An 8,518-nucleotide genomic window follows, 5' to 3' on the forward strand; every position below is an offset into this window, starting at 1 on the left:
CTCAGGCTCTGAAAACCTTTGTAATTTTTCAAGATCAAACAGGGAAGACTGCCTTTTCTCTAAAAAATATTTTTTCAATTCTGGGGATACTTTTAGATGCAAAGGAAGCTAGCCAGTGCTATGAACTTCTGGGGATACACTTTTAGAAGTAAAGGAAGCTAATCAATGCTATGAGGTTTTGTAATGATAATAACACCATTATCTTAGCCCAAAGAACTAAAATATTCTTTAATCGGCACTTTCTCATTATGCTGCTGATATTTACCAATACAGTAAAACACCAGGATATATACCATTATCTCCATTTTACAGACGTATAGACTGAGGCTTAAAAAAATTTAAAGACTTGAGCATGATCTCGCTAACTCCAAGATCAATTTACTAAGTCATTTTGCTTCCTGAAATTGGAGGGATACAATTTTGGCTTGTGACCAGTATAACAGAAAATTATATCACTTGCACATATTTTATAATTAAAGTGGAAAAGTTGATTTTTTAGTTAAATGAAAGTTCCTCCTCTTCCAAGGGGTAGTGTCAAGCTCCACAAACAAAGGGAATCATACAAATCTAAAGCATTTACCTCTGTGTTGGGGAGGGAGAGAAGGCTTTTTTGTTTTGCTCTACTTTCTTTAAAACAAGTTCCAGGTGGGACAGCAAGTCTTTTGAAAACGCCAACTAAGGATAATTAAATTCTTCAGCAAGAGTAAGCAAAAAGAGTAGTTCTATATATAACAGTGGAAAAAAATGTCTTAGAGAAGAGCAAATCTTTCCAAAAGTGAAATTCACCAAATGAAACCCTGGAAAATGTAATTCAATCAAGAAATATTACTTAAGCCAATTTGCATTCATGAGTGCTTTGCAAGTTTATGATGTAATACATTCCTTGTTGGATATATCTTTGTCAAATCCATCTGTCTATGGCGGATATACATAGTTTTATAGAACCTTATCTGCCAAAGAACTTCCACAGTCAGACAAAAATGGCGATAGAAAATAAAGTGCAGAGGGAAAAGAGACCAGCTACTGCTATTTGGAAAATGTTTCCTTTCTGCACAGTATCTTGCTCACAGATACCTGTCCCCTGGACAGCTGGTATTCCTTTACTCTTTCTTTTCTTAATGTCCTGCCCTTTCATGTAAAACAGATGTAAACCCAGAGAACTGAAGAGGTTAAAGTCCTAAAGGAAGTTCCAATGCAAGATGTCAATACTCCCAACAGAATTTCCCTGAGCCATGTTCTAAACCCTTTATGAACTGCATGAGCAGCTGATTAATATCCGATAGCTAAGCCTAGGTCATTTGTATTTGATTCATCTCAACCAGAGCTCAAGTTAATACTATAAAGAAGGAAGTCATGAAGAGGTGGGAGGGAATGTGATAGCTAGACCAAGAAAGCCATACTGACACTATGTTGAGAAAAGGAACCAGCTTAAAGGTCGGAAACCAGTTCAGAGAAAGCTGTTTCCACTCTCCCCACTTCTTACTCTACAGGGGCCCTGAACCACCTGGAGGGGTGAGATGACAGTCCTTCAATAGATGCACTCCTTTCTTCCACTGATACAGTCAGTTAAGACATAAAATAATGACTGTCAACTCTTACTATTAGTGTCTACAACCATGGAAACTAAATAAAGGAACTTATCACTATCACAATTAGAAGCGCATACTCTTTCTTCACAGTAAGCATGTTTCTAAAAGAATGTATTAGAATTACACATTTTAAAACTAGTTTACACATACTTGGCTAATACAGAAAAGGATTCCATGTTAATTATTTTTCTCTCCTTTTATAAACCTCATCTGTTGCTGTGACCTAAAAGGGGTCATATTTTAGAAGGCAAAAATATTTTAACAACAAAATTTTGCATTTCCAAAGTGAATGAAACATAAAATTTTGCAAAAAGCATAACTATTATTTCTTTCCTACTGACCAAATCATGTGAGTCGTTTAAATAGGCGTGACCAAAAATAAACTGCTCTTAGGTATAAAAATAATATTTTTATAGGAATTGGCAAGTAACTCCTGTAGCTATTAGAAATTTATACTGGCCACAGAAACCCACGATTTTAAAAACTGTTCAGATGATTTATGCTTGAGGCTTATGTACAGCACAAAAATATACATTTGTATCTCTAAGTCTAAAGATGAAAACTTAGACAAAAAGCAAACTAGAAAACAACCCAAAATTGTAAGAAATTACCTAACTTTGTGCCGTATTGAGAAAGATATAAAAATTATGTGGAAGAAAAATTATTTCTAATGATTAACTTCATAGACAAAAGCCTGACTTTCTTTTTTTTTAATGACAGGAGAAATCAATAATGTTTTAAAAGTAAAACATGAACTACTTACCCTCACCAGTCTATACTCAGTATTAACTCTATCCTGCAGTATATGCTATAGAAGGTAATAAAATGCTGATGTTTTCTAGGTTCTCCCCTCAATCTGCTCCGGCTTTATCTTCAGCCTGGTTAGCAACAGAACTCACCCCCAGCAATTACACAAACCTAACAACGGCTTCCCTGGGATAATCTGATCTGCTCTGACCACACATTCCAATCCACGTACTTTCTTCTGTTACTGTTGTTTCTGTGTGTTTAATATGCTTCTTAAAAGGCTTTAAAAAAAAAAAAACACAGACACACATACACACAAGCTAGGGAGTTCTCATTCAGCTTCCCACCATATAAACAGAAGCACTGAGGAGCATTTTTACACGTGTAAAAATATTCTAGTTATCCATAGAACATGTCTTGGTACAGCTTCAGGTGACAGTAAAGAAAAGCGTGGCTGTCATTTCACATTTCTCTTCTTTCTGTGCTCTGAGTGTTGTGTACCTGTCCCAAAAGGGCTGCCTGTCGTGACTGCTCCCTCCCAGCGGAGGACCACGTGGGTGGGCAGTCTTGAAACTTGCCGGGCTCAAGGGCTCTCATCTGTGGCTCTGACTCCAGCAATCTGTTCTAACCTGCTCATGTTGGACCTTCCTCACTTTCCCGACCCCTTAAAACAAACCCAGCTAGCAAATGCATTGATGAAGAGCCTCCTTCAAAGTACAGCTTGACTCTGATTCGTGGCAAAAAAAAAAAAAAAAACTGGAATAATCCTGCCAGGTCTTAGAAGCTTTACGGTTATTTGCATTGAACTTGATACCCAGAAAACAGCACCTTGAAAATGAATCATTTGCTACTTCAGTATTTTTCTAATTACCATCACTCCCTCTCAGGGCATGTAATTAATTTACGGAGTTTTTAAAAAAAAAAAAAAAAAGCGAGAGAGTCAGGATTACTCACACAGTCTTGAAGATGCAATGTCAGCTATTTAGGACAGAAACATCCAAGGCCGTGTTAGAACTCAATTACGACTACATGTGCGTTAAAGCAGGAGCTGGCAGGCCTCTGAACTACAGCAACTATAGGACTTGTGATTCTGGTACGCTGGGCTATAATTTATGAAACGGAGCCCCAGATTCAGCCAATCACTCAGCTCCTCATAACAAGTCTGACTGGCTCTGGAAAGCTGAAAGGGCTGCACTAGAACAACAAAGATGAGATATTCCACATAACACTCAGCTTATCTGGAATCACTTTCCCTTGCAAGGCCAGAAAAAACTGATAGCTTTACTGCCCAAGGGAAGCACGACAGAGGACGGGGAAATGCGACTTCACCTGGAGCAAGATCTGTTACGCGTTGGCAAGACCAACCTCGCCGGCCTTAAAGGACCCAGGTACCCCTGGGAATCGGAGGGCAACCACAGCCGCAAAAACCCAAAGGTAATTTTCATCTTTCCTTTTATTTTTAGTGGGAGTGATGCTGAGTCGAAATAATATGCATTAAGTCACTCCAGCAACTAGGTCCGCTTTGATCTCATTTTACCTTTTTCTAATCTCATCTATTGTAGGATCATTTGTTATTGAGGATGAGTCCAGGGAGTCTTAATGTACCTGAAATAAATTTAAAACCAAAATGATTATTTGTGGAGGAAGAGAGATCATTTTCCAGAACGGTTTGAAAGCTATCTTTTCAGATGGACAGCCTTTTCACCTACCCACAGAAACAAGAATAAAGGCAGCTCAGGCAGGGAAGAGGGAAAAGGGGTTTTATGAGTACAATTAAATGCTTTTAGTGTCTTAAAAGGAATAACTGTGCTCAGACAGTAAATTAGGAAGATGGGTTATTATACTGGCCCACAATCCTTAGGCTATATAGCATGTACCAGAATGTACCTTGGTGGGATTGTTGGGGCAGAAAATGATGCAAGAGCCAGTTGGCATAGCCCCCCATGGCCTAGGTTTCTGTTTTCTTTGCAATATTTTCCTTATTTCCCATCACATTTTGAAGTATTAGTAATACCAACTACTTGTTATGCCAAACTTCCAAACTGTAGTTATTAATGCATCTGTGGCAAACATTTTTAAATCATAAGAGGTGACTAAAGAAAAAAAATTTTTAATGGAATTAACATATACCCTTAGATATGTGACATACTTTACCTAATGACAAATCCTTCCAAATCCTCAACAAATGATGTGTCTCTTCAGCAAATTTTGTAGCAAGTGTAACATTAGCAACCAAAAAATCATTGTAAAAACTTTTAAATAACAAAATCAATCATTATGCTTTCAAAGTGACAGCAGAACCTCCACAATATAAACTTGTGTCAGTTTTATATGCTCCCAAAGGAAGAAGCCAGGAAAGGAAACTTGCTTTGTTTAGTGATGAAATAAATATAAGGAATAGGAACAGGAAAGACCTTTTTGCACTTTTTGTTTGCTCTAGATGGTTGACTGAATTTAACTTGAGATTTGACACCAAGAAGAAAAACAGAAACACGGGGAATAGAAAAAATAATCTATTCATAATCCCTCCAAGATCTGTTCTTTGAATTGTCCAACTTGTGACTAACCAGGGAGGACTATTTCACTACGTTTAAATATTTTTTACTTAATTAAACCTTTGTTTACTTGACAGTGCTGCTGCTCATGGTGACTGTGTGAGAACTGAAACTTCTGAGGGAAGCCAGGTTGTTAAAATTGTGATTCCCTCTGCTCAACAATAACAAGGATGATCTAGTCTGAAAAGGAAAGCACACCCTTAACGTAACATTGTCATTGAATCTTCAACAACCAGAATTTTGTCATTGAATCCTCAACACCCAGAATTTCCTGGTTCTCATTCCCCAAATAAAATTATGTTAAAATCTCTTCAAATTCCAACATTCAAATCTCCATTTTTTCAACAGACAAGACCAAAGGTACTCTAAACTAAGGCATTTAAATTATTTCACATGATAGTTGCCCAGAAATTTCCTATAGGAAACTTTACCTTTGACAACTTTGAAGATAACCATCTCTCCACTCAAGACGATGGCCAGCAATCAACTAGCAAGTCCTTGAGTCAGAAGCTTTCATGGCTTCTGGACATTCTCTGTGTCAACATAAAGCTCAGTTTCAGACAGACCCCTGGCACCCTGACCCTTACAAACACTAAAGGTTTTGTTTGATTCAGCTTCAAGCTGTTCATCTGTTAGCAAGCAATGTTCAACCAAAAACACATTCATGACGAGAGCTTTCTAAAAGACCAGCATGGCCTTCCCTCCAATCATCATAATAATCATGATAGCCTGAGACATGTTACTGCTACTTGGCAATTGGGGGTGAGGGTAGATATTTAGTACCTGGAGTGGTCACATAGCAGGGAAAACCTCACAATGGAAGGAAGGAAGTGATGTCTCAGTACAATCCAACGTAAGCCAATTAGATCTCAATGCCCTATTTAAAACAATGCAATGAAGGAGGAAACTTCAAAATACATGCAGTTACTCTAATCTTCTCCTAAAGTTGTTAATGCAGTGTGCTAAAGTCTGCTTATAGCAGGCATCATTTCCAATCCAACAGGGCTTGCGCTAGCAGGCTCTAGCTGGAGAGACTACCTCCATCATCACCATCAATTAATAGCTGTTGGCTGTCGCACCTGGCACCAAGAGGGTTCATGGTACACAAAGGTCATTCAGACAGCTAAATTCTGTTCTTAATTCATTTCCTGGATCTCCATCTAATAGACAAGAATTTAGATGATCTCAATTAAAGAAAAGTGCTCAGCAATGCAAACCTTTTATCTGAACCAAGAGCCATCAATCCATCTCAACTATCAGAGCAGGTCTGGTTGACTGAAAAGTGTCCCTAGATCTGGGCCAAGAACAGTTTTTAGGCCCACAAGCTAATCTGCCTTGCCCTGCAGTTTACGTGACCAAAGGAGTCGCTTATGAGAAAACTCTTAAGAAACATTCAGATCCACCAAATTGGTGTGTCAGACCTGCTGAGGTTGGCAAGAGGTTAACTGTGCTCCAGGTGAAATGGATAAATAGCCCCATTGTTTTCACCAGGTTGGACTCCTCCTAAAGAAACCCTAGATCTTGGACCAGGTTGCTGGTGGGGGCAACTGCAGACAGTTCAAACGTCAACTCTTGGAGCCAGTGTCTGTGGTGTTAACAGAAAGAGAAGCAATTACTTAGAAATACATCAGCTAGAAGGCCTGCTCACCTTGACAAAGCAACAACAACAACAAAATTTCTTTTAAATAAAAAGGCATGGTTATAAGAGCTATGAATCTGTGGTCACTGCAGGGATTAAGCTTATATTATTGGTTTAAAAGAACACATCATCTGGGCACATAGACCTCATAATCAAACTTGTTCTCAGCACGTGGGGGGAAATTTTTGTGGCTGCTTTTTAATTACCTATCTGAGAACATGAATGTTTGGAAACATGCTAACAATGCATGTGACAAGATTCTAAACCATATTACACATAAAATTAACCTAAATCAACAACTTTTTGTACTCATATATTGTCAAAACTCTTCTTCTTGGTAATGAGATGTTAAGTCATACAAAATTACATACACAAAACATACAATTACTTAAATTTTGTAAGAGAAAGGTTTGAACGGTTGCATTCTTCATATTTGATGCCAAAAGCACCTCTTCAAGCAATGCGTAAGCATTATGTTAATAGCATGGAGGTTGACAGCATACACTCTTTAGACTACCTGGGTTCAAATTCCAGTTCTGATTCTTATATATGGACTTTGGGCAGGCTGGTTAAGAGAGCTGTGCCTCAATTTCCCCATATGTAAAATGGGCCACTCACAGTAACTACCTCCTGAGGCTGATGTGAAGATTAAATGGGCAAAGCCTACTTAGAACTGAGCCTATTACATAATAAACATTCATTAAGAGAAAACTGTCATTTGTATCATAATTATTATAAGTTCATTGCAATAAATGTTCACAAGATCCAAAATGGAGTTGGATTGCTGAATAGTCAAATGTAAAATATATCTATTAACATCATATATCTCATTTCGGGAAATATTTATGTAAGTAAGGTTTTGTCTTAAGGCCTCTGAGATGAGAGCTCAAGGAGGTGGGTCTGTTGACTGTCAGTCTTCTGTCTGGTTATCACTTGACATTTTCAACCCTGTTCTACATTTGTTGTGTCGCACACTGGCAATAACCTAGGAAATTACACAGAAAGGGAAATTGTAGTAGACATGATTCAATGCTAGTTGGTCCAAAGTTCAGCCTAGTTTAAAGATTCCTGCATGAAGGCAAAAAAATAATGGAAGCCATTCATTTCAGTCATGGTACCCTCATCAAAAAAAAAGTTGAAAGGACGGGGGGGAAAAAGAGAGACCTGTCACAAACAGCTCTGATGATTAGCCAAAGACAGGAACCATGTCTAGAATCCATGCTGACTTCTCAGCATAGATATGAGAGAACACTGAAGCTAATTATCTCCTCTCCTCTCGGGAGAGGGGATTTCTCAGTTTAGGAGCTTATTAACTGGAACTTCAGCTTACTTACTGAGGAGGTGCAGAGAAAAAAGAGTCTGCTTGGTAAGGGAACAGCTGCTCTAGGGATGGACAATGGCCTGCTGCACTCTTTCATTCCCACATTCCTTCATTCATTCGTCAGTGGTCTCACCCTTAATCTCCTTCCCTGCCCGCTCAAACTCCGGCCAGCCACCTCTCACTGCTCACAGGGCCTCAAGGACCCTGAGCTGTCTGACTGCTGTGCTTCCCAGGACGCATCTCTCCATCTGTGTGCCCTTCCGCAGCACTGACCACCTAGACCAAGGACATGCCCCTCCTTGAGAGCAAACCCCTTCCTCCCACCTCCTCTCCATGGAGTGTGCTTATTCCCTGATGGTAAATTCATGAATCAGCACCACTTACCACATGAGTTAGCAGGACAAATAACCAGGGAGAAAACTGGGAAACATTTTCAGTTTAGCAAAAAAAAAAAAAAAAAACACTTTCAAAATGAAATCCAAGGTACTTTCTTCAAGATCCCAAAAAATCAAATGTTAAGACTTAACAGTCCCATGACCAGCCTCATCTCTGGTCTTTCTCAACAAGTTGATAAAGAAACACAAGGAGGCCTACCCGGGATGCTAGAAATGACTGCATACGTGAAAACTTTGTATGGGGCCTGGCAAGGAGTTGAATGCGTTAAACT

The 8,518-nt window shown here is 38.8% G+C and overlaps 1 long non-coding RNA gene across 2 annotated transcripts; it reads left to right on the plus strand.

The window, feature by feature from the left end:
• The first annotated feature begins 2,970 nt into the window (after positions 1–2,970).
• Positions 2,971–6,600, plus strand: LOC110146822 (uncharacterized). Of its 2 annotated transcripts, XR_011491243.1 has the most exons (3): positions 3,297–3,770; positions 4,969–5,251; positions 6,383–6,600. It is a non-coding gene; the product is annotated as an uncharacterized lncRNA (long non-coding RNA). The 2 variants fall into 2 exon arrangements; XR_002316658.2 differs by lacking the exon at positions 6,383–6,600 and having other exon boundaries at positions 2,971–3,770; positions 4,969–5,201.
• The last annotated feature ends 1,918 nt before the right edge of the window (positions 6,601–8,518 follow it).

The sequence above is a fragment of the Odocoileus virginianus genome, chromosome 14, assembly GCF_023699985.2.
Source record: "Odocoileus virginianus isolate 20LAN1187 ecotype Illinois chromosome 14, Ovbor_1.2, whole genome shotgun sequence".
NCBI classification, from domain to species: domain Eukaryota; kingdom Metazoa; phylum Chordata; class Mammalia; order Artiodactyla; family Cervidae; genus Odocoileus; species Odocoileus virginianus.